Raw genomic sequence first — 9,862 nt, 5'->3', positions numbered from 1 at the left:
GCAGATTGGTCAGGGCAAGGGAAACTACAATTGCCGACTGCCTGCACAAGCACATTTACCCGGCAGATGTTACGCCACCAAGTTGATTTCGCTAGCAAAATTTTATAGGCATTCATATTATGTAATATCCATCCACTATATATGTCTAGACAACCAGGACATATCATACAATTTATACATGTAAATCAATCAAAGTAACATACAGGCTTCATCGAAATCTTAAACTTCATTCCATAAACAAAACGACCATATATAAGGAGGTTGTTCACAAAAGGAGTACATATATGTTTGCCACAACCAGAATAAAGTACCGCCACAAGAGGAGATGTACATATGTTTCTAAATGTGTGCCACACACAACCAAAATGAGCTTAACAAGCACCAAAATGGGCAGAGCAAATCTCTAGGTTCAACAAACAAGACATACAACATTATCACTCCATCTTAGTTGTAGATATTCCAAATCTCCAGCATCTTGAAGATCTTCCAAACCTTAGTGAACTTGTACCTTTGGGAAACCTGCAACAAATCAGATGTTACATACAACAGTTGCATTCAGCACTTAAGGAAGAAGTTACAACAATCACATGCAACAGCTGCATAGCATTCTGAAATATAGAGCAACCAGTAACATCTCTAGAGTAATCTCTACTATAGTAGAGAACAAGTCCATTTTTATTATCTTAACAAGTAACAAGCTTATCTTCTCATCAAAATTGTGCAAAGTCTGTACAAATATTAACAGGAATATGTTACAACAATCATATACAGCAGCCGCATGGCCACATACAACAGCCGAATATGTTCTGAAACATAGAGCAACTAGTAACATCTCTAGAGTAATCTCTACTTTAGTAGAGAACATGTCCATTTTTATCATACTGATAGTAGCAAGTTTATCTTACTTCTCATCCAAATAGTGTGCAAAGTACAAATATTAACAGTAAATAGTACGTGTACCTATCTTGTACAGCAGAAAGTGGTATAATCATGTTCCATGCACAAAGTTACTGTACTAGCCAGCAAAAAAAGGAAAACTAATTTGAATCCTTATCAGCTTGAGGATTGTCACTGCAAGATGGCAGGAATTTTGAGAAAACAGTTTGACAGGCTTGCAAATATCTTAAGAATAATAATATAAAACTTCACAATATGACGGAGGTGTTACCATCGAAAAAACTTGAATGCAAGTACGTTATCATCAAATGACACTCCTAATAAGGCAGAGACACTAAAGATGTCCACAATCAGCTTTAATTTAAGAAACTGAATCATATTAACAAATCTAAGCTTTCAAAAGTGCAGAAGCAGAGTAGCAGTTATATATTAAGTTTTAGGCCAACAATAACAATGAATAAGCATGTGGTTCCAAGCTCTGATTCCTTGCTAGAAGTAATCCATATACATCATATGGGAAACTTCTTTGTTACTCAAGCAAATTTCTTTCTCAAGATATACATTGGAGTCTGCAACATGCAGAGACAGATAATGCCTGCCAGACATCAATCTCAAAAGAACATCTTCCAAGAAGGAACTTATATTACACCTTGTGTCAGAGTTATTCGATATAGCTATAAGGTTGGTGTTATTATCGCCAAAGCATTATAATCCACCGCCATCTGCAAAAATAAAACAATGACAAGTAGCTTGAATTATATTCCTTGGTAGAATATATCAATAAGTACATATTATTACATGCTTGTGTAGCTATGACAATTTATTAAGTGGTTGTTGTAGCGTTCTCTTTTATCAGATTCGGCTAGAGTGTAATAGAAGAAATGCATAACTTAATTCAAAACCATTGAGTGATTATATATACTAACAATATAAGGTGTACTACTCGAAGCAGGATACAGGTTAACTACAATGTCAATATATATCAACAGTGAGAGGCTTTTGAGAAGAGCCTAGATTTAGTTATGTTTAAATTCTGGGACAAGATTGTTTGTAACAATTTCTAGGCAGAACCACCACAAGCCCTAGAGCTCCAGCCCTTTCCCAAAGCTTCTATCACTCCATAGTCTATCCTTCAGCGAAGAAATGTGAGTGCTAAGCAGCAATGACGGAAAAAAGTCAGAATTAGTGCTGATTTCTAACACTATCTGCATGTAACAAGTACTGCTACACTACCCAGGTGGCCAAATTCAGAGCAACAAAGGTCAATGGGGAAAATCAAGAGCATGCACTTTACTGAAATAGTAAGGAGTTTTAACCCACATTGGAACAAATATAACTGAAATCCTAATAGAGTCAGAATAAATCCTAAACCCGAAGAATTAACAACCCAATCCACTGTCACTGCTTGCATAGCCATTGTATCCAAACAGGCCCTACATTCAGTGCTACCACTTCTGTATGGTTCTGAGCTTAAAAATAAGTTCTAGCTGGAGGAATGTAATCAACCAATAGAAAAATTAAGGCATGGGAAATAAGAAAACATAATCGAAACAACTGATGAAAATTTCCAATTCTCAAGATTTTGTTAGGAGAAGAACTTTGCATAAGTTTGAAGATTCTAAACTGTTCATATTTGGGCGGTGATCTTGCTCGCAATATTTATCCTTGACAGATGGATCAGAAATGAAAGCGAAAGTCAGTAACATGCCCTTCTTTTTTTAAACGAAACATGGCCTACATTTTAAGAATCTTCCGTATGACCTCGTATACCTGAGCCCTTTCTTGTTTTGTTTTCTAAACTGACTCTTAGACCTGAAATAGGAAATGACTCTTACACCTGAAATAGGACCATATACTTTTGCTATTACAACTGATAGGTACAAACTCAACTATATGGCTTCACAAGTTGGAGCGACAAACCTTCACAAAATGTAACGCATAACTGAACTAATGCTCAAGGCATAAACCATGTGTGCTGTGGTGTATATCGGTTAATTAAAGGTAAAAGTTCCACTAGGCTATCAGAATACTAGAGAAGATTATAAAATAAAATCACTTGAGAATTCTTTTACATAATGGTTACTTTGCTACAAAAGATTTATTTGGTGCATTGTGACCGTGAGTGTCCTTGTTAAGGAGAGAAAAGACATACAGGGAAACAAACAAGTGATAGCATCTTGATCCATACATACAGGTGATGAGCTCGATGATGATAGAGGCGTTGTGGTGCTCACTGGTAGCGAGTGTAGAGGAACTGGTGGTGCAGCGCGTGGTTGAACAGTTAGTGGTTGAGCTCGACAGGGCCGACGTGGAGCAGCTCTACCAGCACCGCGCCATCTGTCTTCCACAGCAGCAGGTGCTGCACGGCTGCACCCCGAGAAGGTGCAGGCCCGACGAAGAAGAGGGACGCTCGATGACGATACAGCTCGCGGTTGACCCTGCTTGAACTCGATGCCACGAAGAAGAGCACCGTGTAGCGTTGGGAGTGAGGAAGAGGGAGTCCTTGGAGAGGCCGTCGGGGACGAACTCCTCAGGAGACAGGCGGCTACTCTCCCGGTCTCACCCTCTCAGCGGATCTGGGCGAGGCGGACAAGATGACGATGGGGGAAGTGGTGATGTGGAGGTGAACAACCGGGGCGGCGTTGATGAGGCCCGGGCCAGATCCGGCAGCATCGACCACCGGTGCGCCAGACCGCCAGATCCAGCAATGACCAGGCCGGGCCGCTTCCATGGAAATGGCAGCTCAGCGGAGGAAGAGAGGTAGGGCGGCGGCGCACAGGGAAGGGGAGAACGGGCCGGCCAGAAGTAGAGTTAGGAAGGGGCGGCGGTGGAGTGGGGGGCGGCGGCGGCGGCGGGTCTGTGATTTGGGGAAGTAGGGTTAGGAAGGAACGGGAGTGGCTGGGTCGATACAGAGGGATTTGGGGAAGAGAGGTTTTTTCTTTAAGCAAAGGGGAAGAGAGGTTGGGCTAAGCGGCTATATTTCTTCGGCCGCGAAACTTTTGGGTGTCTCCCGCGCTAGCCTCGATACTATTTCAGTTTGGCGGCAAATAAAAAGGCCCGGCAGAAAATGGGCCGTGGTTGTGTTGTCCCGACAGAATATGCGCCTGAAAGGCGTACCGGCAGTGTAAATGCCCCTGCGGCTCAAGTTCTATCGGCAGTTTGCGTGCCCTAAAGTATATGTACCGGCAGTAACAAATGTCCCGGAAGATAGTTTACCCTTATTCAGCAACTTTTCCCGGCAGTTAACTGTCCCTAATTAAGTGTTATGGTGTAGTGGAGATCACCCGACTGGCAGCAGAGTACATGTTTCAGGCCTAGAGTGCTTTAGCAGAGCCATCAGGGTTGCGGTGATTCCTCCCAACTTTAGGTTGGCGACTGGAATCAGCAAGTTCACTGGTGAGTCCAAGCCTGACCCTTGGCTTGAGGACTACCGAGCGGCTGTGCAGATCGGTGGCGGCAATGATGAAGTGGCCATGAAACACCTTCCTCTTATGTTGGAAGGCTCAGCCAGAGCGTGGTTGAATCAGTTAGCACCTGGCAGCATATAAAGTTAGGAAGAACTCGCCCGAGTGTTTGTCAGAACCTTTGAGGGTACTTGCAAACGGCTGGCAGGGTTAATAGAATTGCAGTCCTGCGTGCAGAAACCGATGAGACTTTGAGATTACATCCAGAGATGGATCACATTGCATCATACAGTGGAGAATGTGTCAGATCACCAAGCAGTTTGTGCCTTCTAGGAGGGTGTTAAGTATCGAGAGTTGAATCTGAAATTCGGTCATACAGGAGATATGTCTCTGTTCCGGATGATGGAGATCGCCACCAAGTATGCTAATGGTGAAGAGGAAGACCGACTCCGGAGCGGCAAACATAAAACAGTCGCCCAGGAAACCGGAGAAGGGAATTCCAATCGGAAGTAGAAGCGCAAGGCCGAACCAGCTGCTCCTGGTGAAGCTTTAGTGGTGGCTCAAGGAAAGTTCAAGGGGAAGCCCAAAGGACCCTGGAACCCCAAGAAAGTGAAAGATCAAGATTTAAATGATGTGTTGGATTTACCCTGTCACATTCACATCAAGAAAGATGAAGAGGGTAATCTGATTTACCCTAAACATACCACTCGATAGTGTCGGCTCCTAATCCAGTAATTCTGAGAGAAACAGCCCAATGAGAAGGAAAAGGAGTCGGACAAGGGTGAGGATAAGGAAGAAGACGATGATGGTTTTCCCAACGTCAATTCCACTCTGATGATTTTTGCTGATGTTGAAAGCAAAAGTCGACTGAAAGTTATAAACAGAGAGGTGAACATGGTTGCTCCGGCAACACCAAGTTATCTGAAGTGGTCCCAGACTGCCATCACATTCGACCAGTCTGACCACCCAGCACGGATAGCCACCCCTGGGAGGCAAGCGCTGGTGGTCGACCCAGTTGTTGAAGGCACTCGACTAACTAAAGTGTTGATGGATGGTGGTAGTGGCCTAAATATCATGTATGCGGAGACCTTGAAGGGAATGGGCATTCCGATGTCCAAACTCAGTGAAAGCAATATGAGTTTTCATGGCGGCATACCTGGCAAGAAGGCTGAATCACTCGGCCAGATCGCCCTTGATGTGGTTTTCGGTGATTCCAAGAATTACCGCAAAGAAAAGTTGACATTTGAAGTAGTGGATTTCCAGAGTGCTTATCATGCCATTCTGGGTAGGCCTGCCTATGCACGTTTCATGGCTCGACCATGTTACGTGTACCTCAAGTTGAAAATGCCTGGTCCTAGAGGAGTGATCGCTATCACTGACAATCGGCAGAAGGTAGAAGAGTGCTTCCAGAAGGGTTCAAAAATCGCCGATGCGCAAATGGCAGCAGTCGAAATGCAAGAATACCGGAAGAACGCATATCCGAGTGATTTGTTGCGCTCCAAGAAGCCCGCCACCGATTCTGCATTTTAGTCGTCCGGTGAAACCAAGCCGATTCATATTCACCCGACGGACCCTAATGCTGCTCCTACTCATATCTCAACATCACTCGACAGTAAATAGGAAGAAGCGCTCATCCAGTTCCTCCATGAGAACTGGGACATCTTTGCATGGAAACCTTCTGACATGCTGGGTGTACCCAGGGGACTGGCTGAGCACCGTTTGCGAGTCGACCCGAAGGTAAAACCAGTCAAGGAACATCTTCGACGGTCCGCCGTGCAGAAGAAGAAAGCAATTGGTGAGGAAGTGGCTCGGCTCCTGGCAGCTGAGTTCACCCGAGAGATTTACCACTCCGATTGGCTCGCCAATGTTGTCATGGTCCCTAAGAAGGATGATTCACTTCGCATGTGCATTGACTTCAAGCATATCAATCGGGCCTGCCCGAAAGATCATTTTCCTCTCCCCGCATCGACCAAATTGTCGACTCGACTGCGGGGTGTGAGCGACTGTCTTTTCTGGACGCCTATTCCGGGTATCATCAGATCCGACTGTATGGACCCGATGAGATAAAAACGGCTTTCATCACTCCATTCGGATGTTTCTGTTATGTCACCATACCATTCGGCCTGAAGAACGCTGGAGCCACATTCATGAGGATGATTCAGAAGTGTCTGCTCACTCAAATCAGTCGGAATGTGGAAGCATACATGGATGACATTGTGGTCAAGTCACGAAAGGGTTCCGACCTGCTGGCTGACCTTCCTGAAACTTTTGCCAACCTCAGAAGGTATGATATCAAGCTTAATCCATCAAAGTGTACATTCAGAGTTCCTGGCGGAAAGTTGCTCTGTTTCCTTGTTTTCGAACGAGGGATCGACGCAAACCCAGAGAAAGTTAGTGCCATACTCCGGATGAAGCGCCCTGTACGTGTACATGATGTCCAGAAGCTTACTGGTTGTTTGGCCGCCTTGAGTCGATTCATATCTCGTCTTGGTGAAAAGGCCCTGCCTCTTTACCGACTGATGAAGAAATTTGACAAGTTCGAGTGGACAGATGAAGCTGACGCAGCGTTTGCAGAACTCAAAGCCCTGCTTTCCACCCAGCCGGTGCTTGCTGCCCCAATCAGCAAAGAGCCTTTATTGCTTTATATTGCAGCCACAGGACAAGTTGTCAGTACGGTGCTCACGGTCGAGCGGGAAGAAGAAGGAAAAGCCTATAAAGTTCAGCGCCCAGTATACTATGTTTCTGAAGTTCTGACTCCATCCAAGCAAAGATATCCACATTATCAGAAGCTTGTTTATGGGATTTACATGACCACGAAGAAGGTTGCACATTACTTCTCTGATCACTCCATTACAGTCGTCAGCGACGCACCATTGTCAAAGATCCTGAACAACAGAGATGCAACTGGTCGAGTGGCAAATTGGGCGATTGAACTCCTTCCCTTGGCTATCAAGTTTGAGGCAAAGAAAGCTATCAAGTCCCAAGCAATAGCAGATTTCCTCGCCGAGTGGATTGAACAGCAACTGCCGACTCAGATTCACTCGGAGCATTGGACCATGTTCTTCAATGGATCCAATATGCTGAATGGTTCCGGTGCTGGGGTGGTATTGGTATCCCCCCGAGGCGACAAACTCAGCTATGTTCTCCAGATTCATTTTGGCTCCTCCAACAACGAAGCTGAATATGAAGCACTTCTGTACGGGTTGCGTATGGCCATTTCACTCGGCGTCCGTTGCCTCATGGTCTACGGCGACTCAGATTTAGTGGTTAATCAAATGATGAAGGAGTGGGATGTTAGAAGCCCAGCTATGACTGGCTACTGTAATGCAGTGAGAAAGTTAGAGAAGAAGTTCGAGGGGTTAGAGCTGCATCACATACCCCGACTGAAAAATCAAGCAGCTGATGATCTGGCAAAGATAGGTTCCAAGAGGGAGGCCATTCCCAGCAATGTGTTCTTGGAACATATTCATACACCTTCAGTTCAAGAAGATCCTTTCACTGAAGAGCCCCCACAACCAAAAAGCGCCACTGATCCGACTGAAGTAGAAGTCCCAGCCGTGGTCGACTTGATCATGGAGGTTTTGGTCATCACTCCCGACTGGATAGTGTCGTACATTTCATACATCCTTAGGAAAGAACTCCCAGAGGATGAAGAAGAGGCTCGACAGATCATCCGTCGATCCAAAGCCTTTACTGTGATAAGAGGACAGTTGTTCAGAGAAAGTGTGACTGGAGTCTGCCAGAAATGCATAACACCAGAGGAAGGTCGAGTGATCCTCAATGACATCCACTCGGGGACCTGTGGTCACCATGCGCGGACCATTGTGGCCAAAGCATACCGAGCGGGATTTTATTGGCCGCGAGCAAATGAGATGGCAAAAGAAATAGTCGACAAATGTGAAGGTTGCCAGTTTTACTCCAACATGTCTCACAAGCCTGCATCAGCCCTGAAGACCATTCCACTCGTCTGGCCCTTTGCTGTTTGGGGATTGGATATGGTTGGACCTCTCAAGACTGGTAGGAGCGGCTTCACTCATGTGCTCGTGGCAGTCGACAAGTTCACCAAATGGATCGAAGCCAAGCCTATCAAAAGTCTTGAAGCCAGTACTGCTGTCAGCTTCATCAGAGAGTTAACATTCAAATATGGTGTTCTACACAGCATCATCACTGACAATGGGTCGAACTTCGATTCTGATGAGTTCAGAGCCTTCCGTGCTTCCCAAGGCACTCGAGTCGACTATGCTTCAGTTTCCCACCCCCAGTCGAATGGACAAGCTGAAAGATCAAATGGATTGATTCTCAAAGGGCTGAAACCCCGACTGATGCGTGATCTCAAGCACGCAGCAGGCGCCTGGGTCGATGAACTTCCATCAGTGCTTTGGGGATTGAGGACAACTCCCAATCGGTCAACTGGCCGAACTCCATTCTTCTTGGTCTATGGAGCTGAAGCTGTACTCCCGAGTGACTTGCTTCACAATGCACCCCGAGTTGAGCTTTTTCTCAGCAGAACAGGCACAGCAAGATGCAGTTGATCTCCTGGAAGAGGAAAGAGAGATGGCCCTGATCCGGTCGACCATCTATCAGCAAGAACTGCGTCGATTCCACGCCAGAAACGTGAGGGGTCGAGCATTTCAGGAGGGAGACTTGGTTCTTAGAGTGGATTAGTAGAAACCACACAAGCTTGCTCCTGCTTGGGAAGGCCCCTTCATCGTCACAAGAGTGCTCCACAATGGAGCATACCACCTTTACAACGTCGAGCACAAGAAAGACGAGCCACGCGCTTGGAATGCGGAGTTGCTCCGCCCCTTTTATACTTAAGCATTCAGATGTAATAAGAAATACCTTCTAGTTTGATTATCAAAGACACAGTTTTACAGTCTCCTAAATGTTTGCTGTTTCTTTGTTATATGTTTCAAATCCCCCAGTGGGTGCCTTAGCCGCGAGTCCGTTTCGCCTAAGTTTGAAAAATCCTACCGAGTGGTGAGCAACCCTCCCACTCGGGGGCTTACCCGCGAATCCGTTTCGCCTAAGTTTAAAAAATCCTACCGAGTGGTGAGCAAGCCTCTCACTCGGGGGCTTAGTTGCAGTCCAGTACTCGCCTAAGTTTGTAAAATCCTACCGAGTGGTGAGCAAGCCTCCCACTCGGGGGCTTAGCTGCAGTCCAGTACTCGCCTAAGTTTGAAAAATCCTACCGAGTGGTGAGCAACCCTCCCACTCGGGGGCTTATCTGCAGTCCAGTACTCGCCTGAGTTTGAAAAATTCTACCGAGTGGTGAGCAGCCCTCCCACTCGGGGGCTTAGCTGCAGTGCAGTACTCGCCTAAGTTTGAAAAATCCTACCGAGTGGTGAGCAACCCTCCCACTCGGGGGCTTAGCTGCAGTCTAGTACTCGCCTAAGTTCAAAGTCCACCCCTATCCGCGAGGACGACGAGGTACAGGTCAACTGTAACCTTCTCCTTCGGAGCTGCGCCACAAGTACAATGTGCGCTCCATCCCTATCCGCAAGGACGACGAGGTGCAGGTCGACTGCAACCTTCTCCTTTGGAGCTGCGCCACAAGTACA

The 9,862-nt window shown here is 46.1% G+C and overlaps 1 long non-coding RNA gene across 2 annotated transcripts; it reads right to left on the bottom strand.

The window, feature by feature from the left end:
- Window positions 1-213: 213 nt before the first annotated feature.
- On the bottom strand, window positions 214-3,833 carry LOC123097278 (uncharacterized). Of its 2 annotated transcripts, none has more exons than XR_006446964.1 (3): window positions 3,090-3,833; window positions 1,547-1,619; window positions 214-519 (listed from the first exon to the last, which is right to left on the bottom strand). It is a non-coding gene; the product is annotated as an uncharacterized lncRNA (long non-coding RNA). The 2 variants fall into 2 exon arrangements; XR_006446963.1 differs by having other exon boundaries at window positions 3,132-3,833.
- Window positions 3,834-9,862: the final 6,029 nt, after the last annotated feature.

This window comes from Triticum aestivum, chromosome 4D, assembly GCF_018294505.1.
Source record: "Triticum aestivum cultivar Chinese Spring chromosome 4D, IWGSC CS RefSeq v2.1, whole genome shotgun sequence".
In the NCBI taxonomy this organism is placed as follows: domain Eukaryota; kingdom Viridiplantae; phylum Streptophyta; class Magnoliopsida; order Poales; family Poaceae; genus Triticum; species Triticum aestivum.
The sequence above is the reverse complement of the archived record's forward strand: the minus strand, read 5'-3'. Positions and strand labels throughout refer to the sequence as shown.